At 39.9% G+C, this 23,561-nt stretch overlaps 1 protein-coding gene across 2 annotated transcripts in view; it reads right to left on the bottom strand.

Annotated features, from left to right (window-relative positions):
- The window catches only part of LOC149797154 (uncharacterized), a 110,192-nt gene that overhangs the window by 52,275 nt on the left and 34,356 nt on the right, over nucleotides 1-23,561 (bottom strand). Inside the window, exon 1 of one of the 2 annotated variants that reach the window (XM_089961829.1) lies at nucleotides 8,306-8,531. The exons of the other annotated variant lie outside the window; for it this stretch is intronic. The gene's annotated coding sequence lies outside the window, so the exon portion shown is untranslated. Of the gene's footprint in view, nucleotides 1-8,305; nucleotides 8,532-23,561 lie in introns of those variants that run through there. 2 annotated transcript variants of the gene reach the window in all.

Genomic DNA, 23,561 nt, shown 5'->3' on the forward strand with positions numbered 1-23,561 from the left:
GTGCAAGCAAAATTTGAACAAAAGTCTATTACATTCTAAGTTTATACCTAAAGTATACAGTCTATCATTTTATATACTGTGCATTATCAAAGACGCCAAAACAGACACATTTACATAGTGATAAATTGCACTTGGTCAAGTCTACATGAAAACAGGGGAAAATGCAAGTATCTGAATGTCTGAGTATTCACCGGTATTACATAATTTACTTTTCACATATTTATTGTTTATACACCTTATCAAGCCTTAAAGCGATAGTTCTTACGAGATATCCTCCAGAAACTTGAGGCTGTCAAAGTCTTTACCGGTCCATTAATATGTAGCCTACACCTGGTCGTCAACAACACTGAACAAGAAATGACGTCGCATAAAGTGTCAACTAATTTGGATCCATTCCGTTTGATTGAAATCAGCAATAGAAACATCTGCGTGATATCTGATATCATTGTACGTTATGCTGATTTTGCGTGCTACCTAATCTGCTTATACATTATGCTGATCTGCATGCTACCTAAACACTTTGCACATTAGGCTGACCTTCGCCTAAAAAAATCGATTGAACTCATTCACAGAACCATCTGCAACATGCATGATCCCGTTGGATACTATACTCACTTGTAAGAAAAACTGAGTTTCCAATAACATAAATATGACGCAAAAATATGGAAACAATAACTCTAGGTAGTTTTTGGTCCATAAACTATAGTGTGGGGTACTAACTGTAAACAATGTTGCCCAGGAACCAGATGGAATCCGTTACCTTTTCTGCTATAATCTAGCTGTTTTAAAATAGAGTCATGTTTTCAGTTTATATTCTGCGTAGTTCAGGTAAGTATTCTTGCAGTTTTCATTGTGAGAAAAAAGTATTTATTTTGATTACTGGTCAAGAAACTAATGGACACTTCAAACGACAGATAATGTCACCATTTTGTTCAGACAGTTTCGTAATATATAAACTACCTGAAACTTAGCAGAAACCATCCAAAAACCATAGTTTTCGGTACGGTTTCGTGGTAGATTCATCGGTACAGAAACTATATATTCAGATACAATCGGAAACTAAACCTGCTAACTTTAATGCTACAATGAAATTGTTTCAAAACGGATTCTTCTAGGTTCAGTTTACAATCCCTACAGTTCTGGTGAGAATTCTCGCAATTTTCATTGCGAAACACAAACCAAATAAGCCCAGAAAATCCGTTCCCGTTTCCAGTGCTGTTAGGCATTTTTAATTATATAGAAACTACCTACAACCACACAAATTCTGCATATCTTTCTAACACTTTCCAACGCACGGAAACACCAGAATCCACAAGAATCCTCTCTATATTAATAAACTTTTTGGCAATTACGGTTAAAAATGACACACCAGAATTCACAAGAATCAACTTAAGTTTCTTGCGTTACACGTAAAGACCAGGAAAGAAAAACAATCCACTGCAGCTTCCATACTGTTCACTTAGTTTACACAACACTAAAACACCCAAAACCACATAATGCTGTTTAATTTGTCAGCTTAGTCTGGCAATATTCTGAAGATGGAAATAACAGAAACCACAATACTCTGCAGATATTTCAGATATTTTGTGGCACTCTAGCACGAAAATGCCACCAAAATCATTATCTTTGAATTTTTTTTTCCTGTTTTTGTTTTTATTTAAGGAACACTAGCATGAAACATTTATGACCTAACACTGCCAGTGGTAATGTGGAAGAAAGAGTAAACTAAAATCGTTATTTTATTATATAACTATGCAAAGTTCCCTTTATTCAAATACCGACTAAGATATAAACCTTCCATTTTTAAATATTACGTTTCTAAATGACAAGAGTTCTAGAAATAAGACCGTTTTGCAAATGTAACTCAAACATTCTACTCGGCAAAACAGGTATTTAATAAACTTTTAATGCTTATTTAGAAACCTCTCTAGGTCCATCCTTTTTCTTTAAACAAACTACAGTTTAATTGAATGGGGCGTGATGCAGAAAAGATAGATACATATTTTATCCCATAAAGAAATGGAATATAGTGCCGAATATCTAAAACAAATTCCAACATAAATGTGCTTCAATTAATTTGTAACAGTTGCAGTAAAGAGAATGAGAAAGGGATGAACTGCACGCTATGTTGTCTTCTTGCCCATTTTCCTAATGTACAGGCTTCCTGATTTCGTCGCGCATTATACTCACATGCATCCAAACTGATCTCGTGGTGCATTATACGGAGATCGGTGACATGCGTTTACGGTTTGGTGTGCAATATACACAAATACGTACGATGTACTGGCCGTTCTAATGTACACATATGCATGTTTTGTGTCAAAGAACTGATTGATTGTGAAGGGTAAAAGTGTTGTATTAACCATCTTTAAAAAAAATGATAAACGAACGTCCTGATGAATATACTATCAATGCCTATCGTTGGTAGTTTGGAAAATGAAGTATAGACAAAGGCAATAAAACGGTGGGCTGGGGTTGAACTTTTATTTTCTTTTTTCTTGTTTTCGCATATCATGAAAATAAATTCATTGTCGCCTAATTTGATTGAGAGGATCCAGCTTTACTCGGAGTAGCAACTCCATTATTTCAAAAATCGTCTCGACGCCCCGGATATCCGGACAGAAGTGTCATCAACTTCAGTTCTGTAAAATTTAGTGGTAAAATACCACCTTGCGAAAACTGTATTCGCTGATAACTTTGTGACACCTAACCTGGATTGGATCGTTTTGATCTGTTTTGTTTTTTGTCTATTTGCTGCAGAATGTAAGTATATTGTTTGTGCAGGAAGGACTCTCCAACCCCCGCAGGTTTCTATATCGGAAGAATTCGCAATCCACTCCGTGATTCATTGCTTGTGGTTATGGAATGCAAAGCTAATGGCATTCTAGCGTAACACATGAGTTGACCACATACTATATCAAAGATACCACAACGCAATTAGCATGAACCGCCACATTTTGTATGGTTTGTTCTCCTTATTTTTTATGGGACTTCCACGGATGCCAAGTAAAGGTTGTTATACTTCAGTCATCGTTAGCGTGTATTACTTGGCCGAGAAGTTAGACGAAGACATAAAGGTAGTCATAATTCAGTCAGGGTTCTCGTGTACTATTTGGAAGAGAAGTTAGATATACGGTGTAGATAATCTAGGCCAATAAAGCCACAAACTCGTTAGTGCAGTGATATAATCGGAAGGAGTATGAGATGGTAGGAGATCGGATGTAGAGGGCAGTTATCGTTTGAACGTGGGGATACTGCTTGATTCAAAGTACACTCCAAAGAGGTAACATCACAAGAAAACATCCAGTGTCAGATTGGTGGCCAATGGAATCCTGGAAACTCGCTGATAATTTCAGGTATTGGAGACCCCAGGACACCTCAGTGATTCTCTAGATCCATCTACCGTAGTGGAAATCTCCTGGTATCCACGTGGGCACGTGTGACCAAGATTTCGTCTTGTGATGTTCAACAGATTGTTTGTAAAATGATATTCATTCAGATTTATTTAGATTTTCTGATCAAAAGATAGCCCTGTGTCATTGAACCTTTCTGTACGCGTTAATAGCATATGCTCTAGAAAGCCAATATATAACTTCTGTGTTCATTTCCATTGAAGTAGACCAATGTGCTTGTATACATAATGTACCCTTTTTCCTCCATCAAAGGCTGACTTCAAGACTAACCCATAATTATAACAAGATAAAAGAAAGTTATGATGAATTATTTATGAATGACTACAAACCTTTACATTTAATTCTGAAGTAAATCTCTGTTTAAACGTCGTCTGTTGGGTCACAGGTGATGGCCAAGAGATAATGAACAGCCATGAGAATGTAAGTGGAAGTAAAATAAATTGTGAATTGTAGAAAGCAAAGATGGGAATGGAAGTTGTATTTTTTCAATGTGTGTTTTAGTTTTGATTGATATCTTTATCAAATACTTTGCTGGAAGGTATATTGTTCAAAAATGATCCGTAAGGATGTCTGTATGCAAATATTAGCTGACCCTAAACCTTTAAAGCACGAACAAATGCATGCAATATTTTCGTCATAAGATGATATTAAAGACAGGTAGTAAGGTTGAGTTATACCAGATGTTATAAAATATATTAGCCATCAAACTTCTATAAATGACCTATCGCCAACTGTCAATTTAATTACGGTTCATCAGACATAAATGTGAAATGCTGACCAAATCAGAATGCCAACCACCTGTGCAGGCATGTGTCACAAGTTGATTCGCAGCGTAAAATAAATGTTAAAAAATAACTCTGAAACCTTGATAGATTTTACTATGACGTGTCTAATTTTGTATAATTATTGCTTTGCTACTTCAGCCTGATTTCGGCAATTTTAACTATATTATCCAAAGCATATTAGTGAAGTGTGTGCAAATTTGAAAAGACAATTTTCAGTTATATTGAAGTTGTCAGGTTAATTGGAAGACGGAGCACACTGATAAAACAAAGGAAATGGTTAGAGGTGGAAATATATTCAGTTTATAGGTTGCATACCATGTTTATCGTTTTACAAGTCGTGATAAAGGATAATTTTCCCCAAGGCTGATCTTAATCCTTGTATCAAATGTGTATCTGATACAGGTTTAAAGTCATCGCAGTCAAGAATGACGTCACGCAACATGTGTGTTTAGACAGATGGAATCAAATTATATAAAAAAAAACACACAAACTTGTATTTTATTATGAACTAATGGGTGATTATATTGCGTCTGGTTTGCTAGCTGAAGGACATCGGATCGCTATCGACCTTTGGCGTCTCGCGAGATCCGATGTCCTTCCGCTGACTCAACGTGATACAATCACACAGACAGACCACATGATTATACGGAAAACCTGTACATATCCTTTATATCAGGAAACTAGACAAAAAACCTAGAGAAAATTTACGGTTATCAAGAAATATATCCCGTTTAGGTACACATTGTTATTGTTTGTTAGAAAGGTAATAATGGATCGTTGCAACTAGTATCCAAAGCCACAAAATCATATGTCAATATCTACACATTTTCCTTTACAGTATAGCCAGTCAGAGCAACTTGAAATATAAAAGTAAACTTTCATACAGTTTGTCTTCTTTGCAAATGCCTGATTACACTTTCATCAATATTTAAATCAAATGGTCCGATGAACAAATAGATAAAAACATTTTGTTTCTACAGCAGACGTTGTGCCCGATAATGTTTGCTTATCAAAAGCGAAGGATTAATTGATAGTTTATTTTTTAAATCCTGTTTTTATATAAATATGTCTTGATATTATAAGGTTAGCGGGTTAATCCAAAAGCGAGTTATTAATCAATGCACAGTTTTCATTGAATTATTTTTCACCAAAGACAATGACAATTTGGAACAAAACTTCTCGTCGAAGCTGGTTCTACCCCACCAGTATGCCTTCATTTAAACATAACATAATTTCTTTAACATAGACACACTTGTTCAGAATGCTATCTATGACTTAGATTGTTGATTACGATAAAATGCCAACTTAGAAAGATTAATGTATCCAACGTGATTGCCATGTGCCATGACTGTAGAGTAATACATTATCTGAAACGAATTGAATGGTCGAAATAAAAAAATGAGGCAGAAAATAGAACTATGACACGCACTGCTTGAATAAAAATGTAAGTAACGAGAGAAAATGCAAAATGTTTGATAATTGATAATGTTAATTAACTGATTTGACTACAGACACAAAAACACCAATGCCCGAAGCTCCCCTATCCAGTTTTGTTCAGACGATAATTTCAAAAAAAATTGTTTATTCGTCTCGAAAATGCTGTACAATAAAATAATAGCCAAATTTATGCAAGAACTTGTTAAAGCATTCTAGCAATTTATACAAATTGCTGTGTAGGAGGAATGAAATCACGAGTGACAGAACCAGTCTAGTATGTGATCGGCGCAACTACTTCTGAGGTTAAGTGAAGGAGATGGAATGTAAGAAGATATATAAAGAAATATTTTACGTGTATATGTCATGAAATTTAAATGCATGCTCAAATATTTGGAAAATTGTATCCGCTCATGAACGCAGCAAAATGGATAATTCAGGTTGATTGTACATTTTGCATTCGTATGAGCCGTGTGATTGCCTGCCAACGAATATGTGTGTGTGTGGGTGGGGGGAGGACGATAAAGGTAGGTATTATTACATGTATGCTAATAAAACAACGTCTTGAATGCACACAGTGAATGGGCGGTTAATGAACTACAAAATTTAGGCAAAACTTGTCTGCAGACAGGCCGAATTCTTCATTTGGAAGTTCTAATTAAGCTGATCAAAAAGACGGAAGGATCAATACGTGTTACTCGTGAAGGTTCTAAATTATGTTTTGCGTCGTAACATCAGCTGTATTGCTATGATATTATAGTCGACCATGGTGCAATATAGTCGACCATGGTGGTAAGTACCTAATAAGTGTATACTCTGTGGATTTAATGCCGTTTAATGTAGTGCAGAGTCATAATTGACGGGCGTGTCGCCTACCAAATCAATGGTTCTATCCATAAACATGGATATAGATAAACTTTATTTGAGTCAGTATGCAAATCAGAACATAAAACAAATAAATAACACTTAAAATATTTAACATATCATTTTCTAGACCATATCAAAGACGTAGGTTAACTATTTTTTGTTGCTTCCAATCGCCATGCAAATATCGAAGACAATGACATTCAACTTGTAAGGTCAAGGATCGAATGCGTCGTCTGTTCAGAGCACCAAGGGGAAGACAACTCAGACATTCGCTATTATGCACTTAATGTGTATTTGTAATTTTAATAAAATTGCGAGAAAAATTAATCCCAAATTCATAATGTCAGCAAATGCTATCTATTTCACTTTCGAACTGAAAATACCTTTTTGAAACAAAAAAGTGTAATTATATTAAGTACCCATAAGTTGTCTATAAAAAGTAGAATTTATTGTTTGCGAAACTATTTCAACAAGGAAGAAAAAAAACTGCATATGAAACTTGATTTTGTGACAGGTGACGGAGAAGTTACCCCTACTTCAATTTAAGACAGTGTTTGGCTAGACAGGCCCTACTATTTTATGCAACAAATTATTGACAGTAAGTTAATGGAATTAAAGTTGCATTTAACTTTTAACTCATTGTACTTAGGTAGACGCCGCACATATGAGGAATGCAAAGACTATTATTTAGTATTATCATGTCATCCTACATCAGTTTTAGAACGAATCACAGAAAGTGCTTATGTCATACGCCTACTTGCGTTTACTACCCATGGTGCCTAAGCTATGCTATGACGATATGAAAAGAAATGTTTAGGTAATCTTTAAAGCAATTAAATAGAGCTACTGTAAAAACAAAATTCAATAACAATGTATAAGTGTATATTGCTCGGAGATATAAACAACACAGTTATATATATATATATATATATATATATATATATATATATATATAGAGAGAGAGAGAGAGAGAGAGAGAGAGAGAGAGAGAGAATTTAAAGACACCTCAAACAAAACTGGCAACACAACGTCCAGTAAGTCTTGTATACCCACACAAAGCACACAAAACGAAATAGATAAAGACAGGAAACGGTCAAGTTCTTCAAAGGCAAAGTCCATGTTTTATGAATTGCACTCTTTAAAAATACAGCCCAAAGCATCCTCAGCTCTATATCAGCACAGGACACCTACCAGGCCGTGAAGTTTCCCGCTATCAGTCACAACTAACGACATGGGAGTTCGTGTGTGCGTGTACCGTCATGACGGAAATTAGATGTCCCACAATCGTGAAAAGACTGTCGTAATATTATCAAATAGACGAATACTAGGGCTTTATTGCGAAATGTATAGAGAGGAATCAAATATAACACAAGCATTGTATTCAAATAGTAAACTAGGTATTTTGCTATAAATTGATTTATGTGACTAATACAAACCTTGTTTAGATCAAAGTGCAATATTTTTCGAATCAATACAGCCCACCTGGATCGGTGGGTAATACTGTTTGGTTGTGTAGGAAGTATTAAGAAACTTTAAAACCCTTATAGAAAGTTACAGTAATTAATGATATACAGAATTAGAGTCACTGGGGACATATGATGTATACGGTATCTCTGGCTTCATGCCAAGGTTTGTTCAAACCTCATCGCATGTGAAATCAAGTCCCAAAATGCATATATGTACATGTTATGCAACGTTTGAAGAAACAATATAATTACGTGAGTGAGGAAACAATATAATTACGGTAATTAACTATTACTGAATACCACTAACATTTTGGTAAAAGTGGCCTTGATTGTGACATACCTGTAATCGCAGTCCTAGTTCCTTGCACTGTAAGACACGTTAACAGCCATTGTTACGTGAAATGATACTTAAATCTCCAATAGGCAGCGTGTCATAATGTATGTGCAATCTCCAGACTTATCGATTTATACGTAACAGAAATGGATTTCAGCTTGTAAGTTTGGCTGATGTCCAATCCTCTTTTCGTGAAGAACGTTAGTAATGTGCTCTTCATTTTCGCCATGAAAGGTTGATCTACATGTGAAACATACAGTTGAACCTATGTTTGGCAACGCCCTAAAATACTCCAACAACGAAAACCAAAACCCACTATCTTTTCATCTACTACTGCATTAATTCAACCTTCTTTATTTTTTGTTTCGTTTTCATATATCCAAATAAATCTGAGCTTTAAATCTGAATATGCGTAGAAACGAGAAAATTACAATATTTTCAGTGGAATTTATTATATCATATAAAATACAATACAGAAGCATCCCAGACCAATATGTATGTATGTATACATGTATGCATATATATATATATATATATATATATATATATATATATATATATATATATATATATAAAGATTTGCACATCAAATACAATTTTATATATGTGACACTGTATAGTAGATTTTTTTCAGTTAAACAATGAAAGAATATAGTCCACAAATGAATGCCCGTTCATGAACAGTTTTTCTTCCGGATAAACTATTGAAAACAACCCGGTGCTCTCTCTCTCTCTCTCTCTCTCTCTCTCTCTCTCTCTCTCTCTGTATACATACATACATACATATTGGTCTGGGATGCTTCGATGTGCCGTGTGTCTCTCATGGCTGTGAGTTATTGGCGGCATACTACCTGATCTTGGTGCATAATATGTTAATATGCATACTACCTAATTTTGGTGCACAATATGTTAATATGCATACTACCTGATCTTGGTGCACAATATGTTAATATGCATACTACCTGATCTTGGTGCACAATATGTTAATATGCATACTACCTGATCTTGTTGCACAATATGTTAATATGCACGCTACCTGATCTTGTTGCACAATGTGTTAATATGCATGCTACGTGATCTTGTTGAAGAATGTGTTAATATGCATACTACCTGATCGTGGTGCACAATATGTTAATATGCATACTACCTGATCTTGTTGCACAATGTGTTAATATGTGTGCTAGCTGATCTTAGTGAACAATATATTAATATGCTTGCTACTTGATCTTGATGCACAGTATTCCAATCCGAATGCTACCTGATCTTGGTACACAACATGTTAATGTGCATGCTAAGTAGTAAAGTGGGGCGATTTGGGGACAGTGGAAAATCCAGTCGAAAAGGTCGTGGACCTGTTTGGGGACACGATTTATAGGGACAGTGGAAAATCCAGTCAAAAAGGTCGTGGGCCTGTATAGGGACAATGGGACTTATCATTAATATAGGGATAATAGGAATGGAACAGGTGAGGTGACGTCAAGGTACTGAAGATTGGTAACAATGTTGCAAGTAGCTGACCTCAGTCAGACCAAAGAGCTGGAAAAAAACAAAAAACGCTTGGCAGGACATAGACATAGATAACACATACAACATACAACATACAAACACAAACAGCTATACAACCGACTAAACAATTTTGTAGGCAAGAAAGCAAATCTTTTCGATGAATTTGAGTTGCCCTGAAACGGGCCTTTGTTTTGTTTTGTGTGTTTTTTTTTTTTCTTTCTTTCTGTTGACATCATTTCGTTAACATAGGGGGCAGCGCATATGTCTTCTTCTCTTCCTCAAACTTCTGACTTCAGGAACGTAGATGAGAACTCTCTTCAAACAGTCTTGTCTCTCCAAATGCTCGAATCGGTGATCCTGATGATTGTCCATGATGATCTGACATACATGGATAGGTCCTTCCGGAACAGCATTGACGAGATACGAGAGTAGATGAGTCTACGTTTGTCCACATCTTGTGACGTGAACAGGTGAAGGGAATGCAGTGAACTGCGGTTATTTATAGTGGAAGAGCGAATCGAAACGGATTGAGTTTATTCACCAATCCTAACACGCGTTACAAAATTCAGTCAGTGTGGAGTCTATCTTCCAATCCGAAGAGAGCTACCTGTAACGTCACATTCCCTATATAGGTGCGCTAGCGTCTGTGCGCAGTGAATCCATGCGACAGAGTTTTCAAACATGACTGAACCTAAGAAGACGATGAATTGGGGTGCACCTGCCGTGGAGACGAGAAGCGATGGCATAGCAGCGTCTACCAAAGTCAACACCAGCCTACTGCCTGAAGAGGTAGATTTTAATTGGGATTTAGTCGATTTTCTTTCTTCTTCGCAAGAATTTGTTCCGGTACCAGTACCTTCGCCACCTTCTCCTTCTTTACCACAAGGCAATGATTTTAAACAGAGTCAGAGAGAAGAATTGGAGAAATTGTTACAGCAGCAGAAAGAAGCAGAACAAGCTTTTCTTTTTCAACAGCAACAGCAAAAAGAAGAGGCAAGAAGAAGGAAACAAGGAAAGAAGCAGAGAAGAAACGAGGTCTAGGAGATAAGGAAGACGGTGAACGTCAAACGGTGATGGTACTCTTAGACATTTTGGCAGAGTTAAAGGGTCTGAAACAAATATATCAGACTTCTTTAATGCGACCCAAGAAAAAAGACCTTCCCGAGCCAAACAACCCAACCCTGTTACTACGCCTGCGATACCACCCCTAGTGATTTCTACAAAATCATCATCGACAGGTCCAGTCCAGAAGGAGGCCTTGGCAGTGGAAAAGGCTTAAGGCAGTTAAAACTGATTATGTTTTTTTAAACAAACAAAAACACAACGGTCCTTTTCAGAGCCACCCATTTCTGCTAAAAAGAGATATTATTTCAATTGCCAAGATCAATTAAAACTCCCTTTTTACCCATGATGTACGTGTATCTGTGTGTGTGTGTGTGTGTGTGTGTGTGTGTGAGTGAGTGTAGGTTCTTATTCTAAAAATTCAAAACCAAGAGACACTTACGTCTTCTACCTGGTCTATTCTGGTACAAATTTTACAATTAAATATCACAACACAGCACTTTAAAATGTTCAAAGACTTCTTCTGTGCCTTTCGTTCACTGTTTCTGTATTTTTTAAATTTCTTCACTTTCACAAGTTTTTCCTCCTCTTCTTCCTCACTTTCTCCTCGTCTTATTTCCTTCTCTTTTTTTTCTCTTTCTGTACGTGTCTGGGTTCTTTCGTTGGGTAGGATACCTCTTCTTCTTCATGTTCGGAACCCCTCTTTACCTCTTGCTCCTGTTGTTTCTTAGGGCATTCTGAAGACCAATGTCCTTTCTCTTCACAGTGATAACAGGTATCTTGACTTTTGTCCCTTCTGACACCTGTTTTGCTTTTCTGACGGTCTGGACACTCTGATGACCAATGTCCTTTCTTCTTACATATATAGCAAGTATCTTGACCTTTATCTCGAAATGAGGGGTAGTAGTCCGTCGGCTTTTCTGAACAAACTTTTCTTATGACACCTCGCAAAGCTCTGATCAGACGCTCGATCTTTGTGGGTTCTTCCATCGTTCTGGTCAGTTTAAGAGTGAAATGAATACTGGAAGGGAAGACACTAACCCTTTATATATACACTGGTCTAACATGATATAAATGACACATGGCGTTTAAAATGTAGTCATTTGACTTTTTCAATCAAGATGAAACGATCGCATCATTTCGTGGAGAAAAGAGAAGAAAGTAAGAGGCAGAAACGTGATTTGTCGCCTCGTACAGTAGCTGAAGTTTTGGCACAGATTCATGCCAGTGATTCTGAAGATGACATGAGTGAGCCAGAATCCAGACCCAGAGATTCTACACCCATCCAAAGTTCACCATCATTAGTGAACCCTGAAAAGTACTACTCCATTCGAGAGACGGAAAAGTGCTCCTCTAGAAAATTTAGAACGATGGCTTACACGTACACAGTGAAGTTTAAAGATTTCAAGTCCAAAGTACCGTTGGAGGAAGCAGAGGGGATCATCACCGAAGTGTGGGATTATATGTTAAGCACACTGAAACGACAATGTGAAGCCAAAGACGATGATCGTTTGAGACTTTCCATTCATCATGACAGTTTGAAGTCCCCTGTTTCGATCGAGTTTAGCAGCACAGCAGAAATGACACTTTCCAAAGTCATCGACGAGATTCAACACGTGCAACAATCCAACGACACGATTCACATCACCGATGGAAAAGCGACACTGTTCATGACCCACGTTTCTCTCCCCAAACAGACCAGACAACGCAGAAAAGTGTTATTGGTGGACGACCTTCGAAACACCAGAAAGTGCCTCGTTCAAATTAACAATCCTCAAGACAAGATGTGTTTTGCCAGTACTATCATTGTGGGACGAACGTATGCAGACAACAACGACACCGGAGAATGGAAAAGAGCCTGGGCGAACATTCGAAAATCGAACCGAGTCAAACAACGAAGTGAAGCAGAACACCTGTTATAGCAAGCGGGCTATTCAAAGACACACCCTGTGGCATTCCTGAAATGCAAAAATTGCAAAACATCTTGGCTCCACGCTACACCCTGAAAGTGCATCCTCAAGAAGTGGCCGGACCTCTGTTGTTTCCAAGCAAATATTTCAAGGATGGAAAAATACATTCACGTCTATTATCAGGATGAACATTTCGATGCCATTACCAGTATCGATACATTCCTGGGGTACAGTTATTACTGTGAGAAATGTGACTATGGCTATAACAATCGAGAGCACCACAAACATTGTAAATCGTAATGTGAGGCATGTTTGGCCTCTCAACCCTGTCTCGACAAAGGACAACAACGAGTGCATTGTCATGCTTGTCAGCGCACTTTTGTCAGCCCTGCCTGTTACCAACAACATCTTAATACACAAGGTTCACAGAAAGAAAGTGCTTGTCAGCTCCTGAGATTGTGCCCTACTTGTTGACAAGGTATACATACCAATAATGCTAAGGCACATGTATGTTCAGGAAAGAAACGAGGTCACATTTTCACCAAATTGTGGACTTAGAACAAGAATGCTACATCCAAAAATACATTCCAAACAAGAGGAGGAAGATGACCATAAGAAAGGTAATTTCATCTCTTTTGATTTCGAATGCTGCAAGAGATCGGCATTCACCTTCCTAATTTCTGCGTGGCTCATCGAGCGTGCGAGAAGTGCATTCAAGAGCCTATCTTTAGTCATTGCCCTCACTGCAGCAAGATTCCTGGAGTACGTCAAAAAATCTTTCGGAGACCCAACACGCAATCCGATTTCGCCCAATGGATCTTACACCCCATCGACGAGACGTTGAGCCAAGAACACATCGAACGTTACGGAGATTGTTATCGCCATGCCACGGTGATGACTCACAATTTATCGGGATACGATGGGCAATTTCTTTTGAAATCCTATACGGAATAAAGTACAGAACGTCCGAAAGTGACTTTGAACTGAGCCATAAATCATTTCCATGCAAGTGGGACAAGTACAGTTTAAAGATTCGATTAGTTACTTGGCCATGCCTTTGAGTCGAATGCCTAAAACGTTTTGGAATGACAGAAATTACCAAAGGTTATTTTTCGCACTTTTCCAATACCTAAGCCAATCAGCATGCCATTCTACCCCATTTGCGTGCGGCGCACTGCTATCACCCCGACAACATGAGTAATGATCAACGAGAAGCTTTCTACGCTTGGTACCAGACTCACGCCTCGGACCCATTCGACTTTCAGGAAGAAATGTTAAAGTATTGTCGTTCCGACGTGGACATTTTACGGCCTGGCTGCGAAATATTTCGAGAATAATTCATAGAACATGGAGGGATCTATCCTTTGAAAGAAGCCTGCACCATCGCCAAAGCGTGTTCCTTAGTGTACCGCCAACATTTCATGCCCGAAAATGTTTTGGCTGTCATTAACCCTCAAACTAACAACTTTGTCAAACGTCAATACTCGGTCAAAGCCCTACGCTGGCTACATTACTTGTGCGACAAAGAAGACAAATGTATCCAACATGCCCGCAACGGGGCAGGCGAAAAGACCATCGGTACGTATTCAGAGGATGGCAGGGACTTACAATACCCCAAGATCGTGTACGAGTTTAACGGTTGCTTTTTACACGGATGTCACCTCTGCTACCATAAACGTGTCACTAAAAATCAGTTTTTACAACTTACCATGGAAGACTTGTACCACACCACATGTCAACGGTGGAAATGTGGGAACACGAGTACGATCACCGTTTGAAAACCGATCCCGAGTTTAAACGCATCGTGGAAAGTTACAAGTTGGTGGACCCACTGAACCCGCAGAACAGTCTGAACGGAGGAAGGACAAATGCCGCCTGTTTTCTGAACCAGGCCGACGGAAAGAAAGGAGAAATCAAATACTTGGACCTATGTTCGCTGTATCTTTACGTGTGCAAATGTTGTCGCAGACGGAACACATTGACCTGGATAACATTCGACAATACGATGGATTGATTAAATGTAAAGTCTTGCCTCCCACAGACTTTTACCATCTCGTTTTACCTCACCATTGCAAAGGAAAACTGTTTCCCTTGTGCCATACTTGTGCCGAAACGTGTAATCAAGACCGACCATGTCAACACACTCAGAAAGAACGCGTCCTGACGGGAACATGGATCAGCGTTGAATTTTTTAAAGCCCTGAACCTGAGATACCAACTGTTAGAAATGTACGAAATTTACCACTTTCCCAAGACAGAACAGTACCACAAGGGCGACGATACTCAGAAAGCATTTTCGCAGACTACGTGGATGCCTTTTTGGAACTGAAAAACAAGAAGCCAGCGGCCATCCTTCCAGGTGCCACACTCCCGAGGAACAAAATACATTCAAAGAGAAATAATGGGAGCAGGAAGGCATCCCTTAGGACCACACCGAGAAAAACGTGATGTTAGATTGCTTGTGGGGTAAAATGGCACAACGACCGTGTTTACCCAAGACAGAGTATTTGACCGAACCTTCCCGGTACTTTCAGATGATTCACGACAAAACCAAATACATGAAACACGTGGACGTCGTTCGTGAGAACTTGATCCTGGTCAATTACGAAGAAGAACTGGACTTTGCACAAGCCGACGAATTTTGAGATGTCATCATTGCAGCCTACGTGACAGCCCATGCTCGCTTAAAGTTGTACGAAGATTTAGAACTGTTAGGTGATCCCGTTCTGAAATTGGACACAAACAGTTGCATCTACATCCACCGCCTGTGTCAACGTCACCCTGACATCGAAGGAGACCGTTTAGGAGCCTGGACAGACGAACACACCGACGACAAGATTCTAAGTTGTGCTAGTGGCGGTCCTAAACAGTATGGCTGCGAATACCGGGCCCCATAAGGAGACGTGCACACGGAGTGTAAAGTGAAAGGATTGACTCTCAATTATCGTACCAGTCGAGTGGTGAACGTTTGTGTGATGAAAGAAGCTTCGCAGTCTGGACAGGATGGATATTTTAGAGTGACCACCTACGAACCGCACAAGATTGTATGTTTACCCACACACCAAATCGTCAGTCGGCCTTTTCTAAAATGTCTATCAAATTATCTACCAGAAGAGAGTTCGGCTTCCCAACCACTTCACTTTTCCGTACGGAAACGTCGATATTGGCCAGCATATAAAAAGCGACAACGACCAAGACCGATAGATTATTCACTACCAAAACCAAGCGAGAAAGATGAATCCTTTTAAACAGACATCATTCAAGTTTAGGGATTCTCAAGTGGTGTGCGATGGTGTGCCTTGCGATGAGAGCGATGCTGCACGTTATGACCTCAGCGATGCAGTACCACATCATGGGAACTTTGCTTTGACTACTACTACAATACCTACCATGGAAAGGGATGCTGTACGTATCAAACCTGACGGATGAGAAAGCGATGCAACTCGTTTATCCTAAACTCTTTACTGGCTTTTATGGTGGATGACATACTCCACCTGACACCATGCAGATAGCACCCTACGGATGTCATCCAAAACTGAGTAAACCCCTGCGGATTTCACCGTACCCTCATCGAAATGAGCCTGTGAAAGACGAATATTCGTTCCTTGTGCGTTTGCCTGAATACTGCAACTTTGAAAGTCGATTCCAAACCTTCCATGGAAAATGGCCTAAATATCTGTGAGGACCTACCCCCGAAGAATTAGCCAGAGCTCGATGTTTCTACTTGGGCGAAAGTGATAAAGTCAAGTTCTTCAGTTGCGGTGTGTCACTTCACAAGTGGAAGCAGAAAGATTCGGTTTACCTGGAACATGCTCGGTGGTCTCCGGATTGTCACTACCTACCTTTAGTGTGATCTATTCATTGAAGTGGCATAGCATGTCGTTTAAGAAACCATCTCGGCTAGGCGTGAAACGTTGGACAACACATAGACAAGTATTTAAACCCCATTTAAAAAATAACATTCAAGGATTACCAAACGAATTGCAAGACAAGATCTACAAGGAAGTTTGGCAGGGACTTGCAAGAGCAAAATCTCATTTGGTGACTGTAGAACCTTTGTGTCGATAAATTCGCAAGAGGAAAGTGAAAAAAGTCAACAAACGCGTCAGATTTCTCTGGATCAAATCTGCGTTCATCCGATTATCCCGCTTTAGACCGTTTGCATCAGAAGATTTTATTGACACTCTTGACCGTTACCCTGAATGACAGAGGTCAGAAATTACTCACTATGTTTATTACTTTCGCTCTAGAAGAAGATTTTAAATAAATTAATACTGACTGACATGATCATGGATACTTTACAAGAGAACATTCGTGGTTTGCCTGTTCAGTTGAGAGAACGCATTTACCGAGAGCTGATCAAAATACAAGTCCAGCGCAAAGAACAATTGCATCCGTTACGTCATCGATGTTTAAACCACTGGTACCTGAATGCTATCAGATCACTGATTCATTTGAAAACGTTCCAGTGGTCAGACATTGTTCAACTGGACCAGGATCAGAAATCTTTGGTGTCTACTCATCCTATTTGTTACATGTTGGCCATACTACAACGAGTACCAGAGGAAGATTTAATGGATTGCCCAAAAAAATCTTTTACGTTATCGACTTTTTTCTTTAGAGGAAAATTCTGTGCGATGTGTAGTGTGTGAACTAGTGGATAAACATTTTGGTTTCGCTACTCGAGTACGATCAGATTTGTGCAAAATGTACACTTATTACCTCTGGCAAAAGAGAGTATAAAAACGGGCTACTATGTCACAATCTTTATCACTCGTGATACAACAAATTCCGTGGAAGAAATCAATGACACTATTCAGACAGTGTAGGAATACCAACACTTATTACGAGAACTGTCTCCATTGAATTTTTGGGGTCGACGTGTGGTGTGTGTCTTAGTGATTTGTTTCCTGGGTTTTCGTTTACCAGCCGATTCCTTGTGGACTCTTTACGAACAGTACTTGTCACCAAGTAAAGCATGAAAGTGGTCCCTTTAAATGTCCACGATAGACTCATTTTGATAAAAGCCTTGCGCTTTCATCTGGATACTTCTCGCTCTCTACGGGAAAAAAGATTCGTCAACTTTTTGGTACTGAAGATGTGTATGACGATGTGTGTGTATCTTGTGACTTACACCCTTATATGACAGATGTACGTGAATGGAAAAATTGGGGTTTTGAGACTTGGGCCAAAGAAGTGGCCAATTATGTCCATTTGTGATCCTCAATTCAAACGTCCAAGGAAAGAAGTAACTTTTAAACCCGTATTAGTGACAGTGTCAGAAGATCCCGTCACCGAGGAGAACCACTCCCTTCAGAACAGGACAGTCAGGTACATTCCCGAAATACCATTCTTGGAGGACACCTGTGTGACTGTACCCAATGTAGAGACTGTAAGAACATTACACACTGTCCCTAGGACACCTTGGTTACCAAAAACATGTACAGTGACTTGTTTATATTCCACTTTCATTGTTTTGATTTGTTTTTGAATGCTGTACTTAACCATTTGCCTTGTATGTACTTTTGTCTTTCATGTTGTTGCATTTTAAAAAACAAACTTGTCCTGCAAAAGTATAAAAACTCTTGTCTTGTCTGTCTCCGTGTCAAAGGTGATATTCCCTAAACTATGGCTACCTCTACTATCTCTGCTTCCTCTTCCTCCACTTTCAAAGTCATCGACGAACACTTAGATCGTGATAGTTGGGAGGGCTTGCATTTTCGCCATTCCTTTAACATATTAATTGCTGGACCAAGTGGTTCAGGCAAAACCGAATTTGTCAAACGCAAGATCGAACATAAACATCATTGGATCGATCGTCCACCTCAACTGATCGTGTGGTGTTATAAAGAGTGGCAATCGGCGTACAGCCTCCTGCGAGAATGTCAACGTGATTCCATCGTGTTTGTGGAAGGCATTCCTTGCGAAGAAGACGGAATCGTGTCTAACCCCAATCAAACCCATCTGATCATTTTCGACGACACGTTAGGAGAAGACGAAGAAGAATTAAACTGTGGTTTACGCGCAAAGGGAATCATCGTAATGCCAGTGTCATTTGCATTAATCAACATTTGTTTCAACAAAGTAAAGCCCATCGCACCATCACCCTCACTGCTGATTACGTGGTCTTGTTTAAAAACGCCAGACATAAATCGCAAGTGCAACTCTCACCCAAACAGTTAGGAACGCGTTGGCTGACTCATGCGTACGATAATGCTGCTCAAAACCCACGCGCCTATTTACTCGTGGATTTAAAACACACAACCCCTGATTATTTGCGATTTTGTACCCATCTGTTTCACCACTAGTGCCAAGACGGAGGGCCTGTCGTGTACACGTCTTCAAGTCGACTTAACAAAAAAATCTATAAAAACGTCGGACACTTTGGATCTGTCTCACACGGCTTCAAAATGACGTCTCTTCAGTCTCATCTTCCCGTCAAATTGATTCGAGCCTTGTAAGGCATCAGTTGCGAAAAAATCCACAAATACGTGCTTGTGTCTTAGAAGCCAGTCACAAAGAAGTCTTACGATGGTGTACGGTGACTTCACGTAAATTACTGCAAGGTATTATTCACTTTCCTCATCAAACCAAACGCATTTTTGAGAAAAGCAATGTAGCCTTTACGCAACTGGCCAATCTAAACATCGACACTCAAACCAAAAAGCAAATCATTTTGAAACCTGGATGTAGCGGTTCTCTAGGTGTTATCATTCGCTCCCTCTTAAAATGGGATCCTAATTCCCCCAAAGTTATCCCCATGAGAAAAGCCATTCCCAGAAAAGCCAAACGAACCCCAAATAAGAAAAAGAGCAACGGTGTCAAGACCAGGTCACAGCCCCAGAAAAAGTAAAGGGCACACAAAAAGAAAAAGAAAAGTCCCCAGAAAACGAAAAGCCCCCAGAAAACAGATTCTACCCACAAGAGAGACACTTCGGCCACGACACAACCTTACATTCGCAAACGTCCTCAGGTTCTTCCACTTCTCCATTGTTGGTGATGCCTGTCAAACCCAATTTGACACTCATTCCTCCTCATTTGATGAAACAATGGAAACCCGTGTCTCGAAAAACTTCTCCTTCAGCGGTGACACCCTCCTTCTCCTTAGCTGCAGTGGAAGCTGCTCACAAAGTGCCTGCTCCCAAAACCAAAGTCCAAGAGAGATTGGGCATGTTACAGAGCTTACTGGATTTGTCCAAGTAAGAACTGTCACGATTTAGTCCGTTGCGAACCCATCCACGACGTGTGATGCCTGTCATCATGTTGATACGACGTAAAGACAATCAGTGGCGACGCGTCCAGTGTAAAATAGACCTGAGGCAAAGAATATAAATCTGTGTTTTGTGCTCCTGAACGCACAAAGATGTCAGCCCCCAGCATGCATCGCTCTTCTAACTCCAAACGAAAGAAAAGGAAAGGACAGCCTCCTCGTTTAGTTAAACATGGGGACATGTTGTCCGTCATGTCCAAAGCTTCTCCACCCATGCGAAAAAAAACTCATTCAAACCGCCTCAAAAGACGTCATCGATACCGTATGCGAATGTTGTTTAAATGTCTTCAAAGGTACGATACCTTTGTCTAAACACCAGAAAAAATGCTTAGCCAAACATCGTCACGTTTTTCGCCAAATGGATCAAAAGAAAATACACATTCGTCAAAGAAGACGTTGGTACAACGCGGAGGTATTTTGCCCCTCTTGTTAGGACCTTTGATGAAAGGATTATTTGGAACAATGCTGTGAGGACTCATGGGAGCAAGATAAAAAGGGACGAAGAAGATAAAAGGGACCTCTGGAGTCCAAAGATCTCAGACGAGACTGTTGAAATCGAATGGATGGACGAAAACTGGCTTTAGCTCCTTACAAACGATAGATACAATACCATCGTTGGCAAGAACAACGGACCCCGCATTTGCCTCCCAATCCCAATTTGACCGAGATGTCGCAGTTACAGTACGGATTTCAGTCGTTGATGGATCGCAACGATTTGTCAGAAACAGAAAAATCGCAAAAGAACGGTCAAAGAAGGGAAACCAGAAGTGAAAAAAGAAAAGAAGACCAAAGCCATTCCATTACCACCTCCACCACCACCACCACCACTATCTTCAACTTCTACTCCCGTAGCACATCGGACAGGTAAACCGTTTCCAAACCACCATCTCGCCTATCCAAAGTAGCATCAACGAAGAGTGGGTCACTTATTAAAAGGGAGAAGGTGTTAGCCAAGATTTACTACGATCCATCCCATCCGGCAGGTTACGGAGGAGTTCAGAAATTGTATCGTACTGCCAAAATCCTACTGAAAAGTCTCCGTTTACCTCAAGTGCAACAATGATTACAAGAACAAGCCACGTACACTTACGCAAACCCATTCGACGAAATTTTTGTTCCAGAACTCACACCTGAGTGGAGGGCATCGATCATTAATATCATGCCGACTTAGCTTATGTCTCTCATTTGGCCACCTACAATCGTGGCTTCAAATATTTGTTTTGTGTCATCGACGTCTTTTCTAAATTTGCCTGGGTCGTGCCATTGACTTCAAAATCCAGCAGTGAATTAGTGCGAGCCCTCCAACTGATGTTAAAACAAAGTGCTCGGCACCCTCTTCGATGGCAAACCGACAAAAGCACCAAATTTCTGAACCAAACTTTCCAAAACTAATTAAAGAAACGTGACATTCATTTTTTCCCCACCGAGAATCCCGAAACCAAAGCCAGCATGGTGGAACGTTTTCAACGCACCTTGAAAGAACGCATGTGGAAATATTTTGCGCATCATCACACTTTCAAGTACATCGACGTCTTACCGCACTTGGTCCAAGCGTACAACCAATCTTACCATTGAAGCATCGGACGTGCGCCCCAAAAAGTGACTCCTAACAACGAAGTGCTCGTTTTCGAGCGCCTGTTTGGTATGTCCCCGACGGTGACTGTCCCCAAGTGGAGTGTTGGCCGTAGGAGACTTGGTGTGCATTTGCAAAACCAAAAGCACTTTCGACAAAGGTTACTTACCCAAATGGACCACCGAATTGTTTCGTGTCACTGGACGAGTGTGTGGTCGTCATCCTGTTGTCTATAAATTATAAGACATGAACGGGAAAGTGTTAAAAAGAACGTTTTACTTGCCCGAGTTACAAGGCGTGACCAAAAATGTAGACAAAGTGTACGTCATCGAAAGCATTCTCGAACAAAGAACACGTTAAAATGAGAAAACGACTTGTCAAAGAAGTCACAGTACGTTGGAAAGGATATCCTTCCAGTTTTGATTATTGGATCTACGCTTCGCAAGTCATCGACTATAAAAAGAAGTGACCATCATGCCCTTTCACACAGCCTCAGTTACCGATATCACTGCAGTGACCGCTCCTTCCCCGAGTTCTTCTTTGCAAGATCTACAAAAACAACCCTTGTGGGTGTGGTGTGGAGAACATGTGCCTAAAATGTACACCGTCTTTTTCTGCCAAATAGTTGTGGTGTAATGTGTCATCGGTGCAGAAATTGCCAGTTCGAGTTTTCAACAAGGAGACAAACCATTGTGGACTATTTTAGACATGAGCAGTTGCAATGGTTACCTTCTTCCCAATCCTTCCCTAAAATACTCCTCGAATGGGAACAACGAGAGTCTTGTGTCCAACGCCAGTCACCATCCCAACAACAACAACAACAACAATATTTTGAGCGGAGACACTCCTCTGGCTCCCAATGACCCTCGAACAGCAGCATAACTCTGAAATTATGAACAACAACCAACTTTACTTAACGCTACGCAGTGACAGTTCCATGGAGGTGTTTCACAATAACACTTTGTGTTGGCACACGGCCAAATTACCTCAGACCATCCAGTCAGATCATGAAGCCCATTGGGAAGTGGCTTTGGTGGAAACGATTTACCCTACACAAATCAAAAACATCACTGAAACTCAAAACACTTTCCCGATCGAAATCTGGAACATCCAATTGCAAGAAGAGATGAATAAAATGACGTTTTCAGGTCCCACACAACCAGAAAGCAACCCATCATTCACCATCTACACTTTGACAATTTTGTCAAGCTATTATTTTAGTGGTGAACATTTGGTATAAACAGTTGCTAACAGGTTCGAGGAAACGATTGGTAACGCCCTGTTAAATGCCAAAGAGTGTTAAGATTGAGTACCATAAAGTGACTCGTGGCCTAATGGGCCCCCGAGTGGCCGTTTGGTCTAAAGCGCTCTCCGTTACGGATCACTGCCATCTCACCTCTGTCTGCGTGGGTTCGAGTCAAGGATTCGGCCAATGTGGGTATATGAGAAAGCTTTCCAGTAGCTTCTCGTGGGCCGGTGGTTCTTTCTGGGGTTTTCCCGGATTCTTCCTCCACCATCAATACTGGCCGCCATGTATAGCCTATCGTGTGCTGAAAAATGGCGTTAAACCCCACAACAAAAACAACAACCCGTCGCCTAATGATGAAATGTAAGGATACCGACACGTTGGTGATTACATTTAATGGTAGTTTGTTAAAAATTTTGGGTGGACATACACAAATGGTAACACACAATCTGAGCATAAAGTTCAACAACAATATCGATTTTTACAGGGCTTCAGGATCCCCTGTAGAACATAACGAAGGACTCAATTTGATCTTTGTGTACTCCGATGTGGTGGAGTACAACGTGGTGGGACACACCACCGTACCATTATTGCGTGTCGTTCCTTTCAAAGTGAATTCTGTCACGAACCCTGACGAGGAAGGTTCAAACACTTATCACGTTCACTGAGAATTTGTACATCCTCACTATTTGCCTG

This window comes from Sinohyriopsis cumingii, chromosome 6 (assembly GCF_028554795.1).
Source record: "Sinohyriopsis cumingii isolate HCF-2022 chromosome 6, ASM2855479v2, whole genome shotgun sequence".
In the NCBI taxonomy this organism is placed as follows: domain Eukaryota; kingdom Metazoa; phylum Mollusca; class Bivalvia; order Unionida; family Unionidae; genus Sinohyriopsis; species Sinohyriopsis cumingii.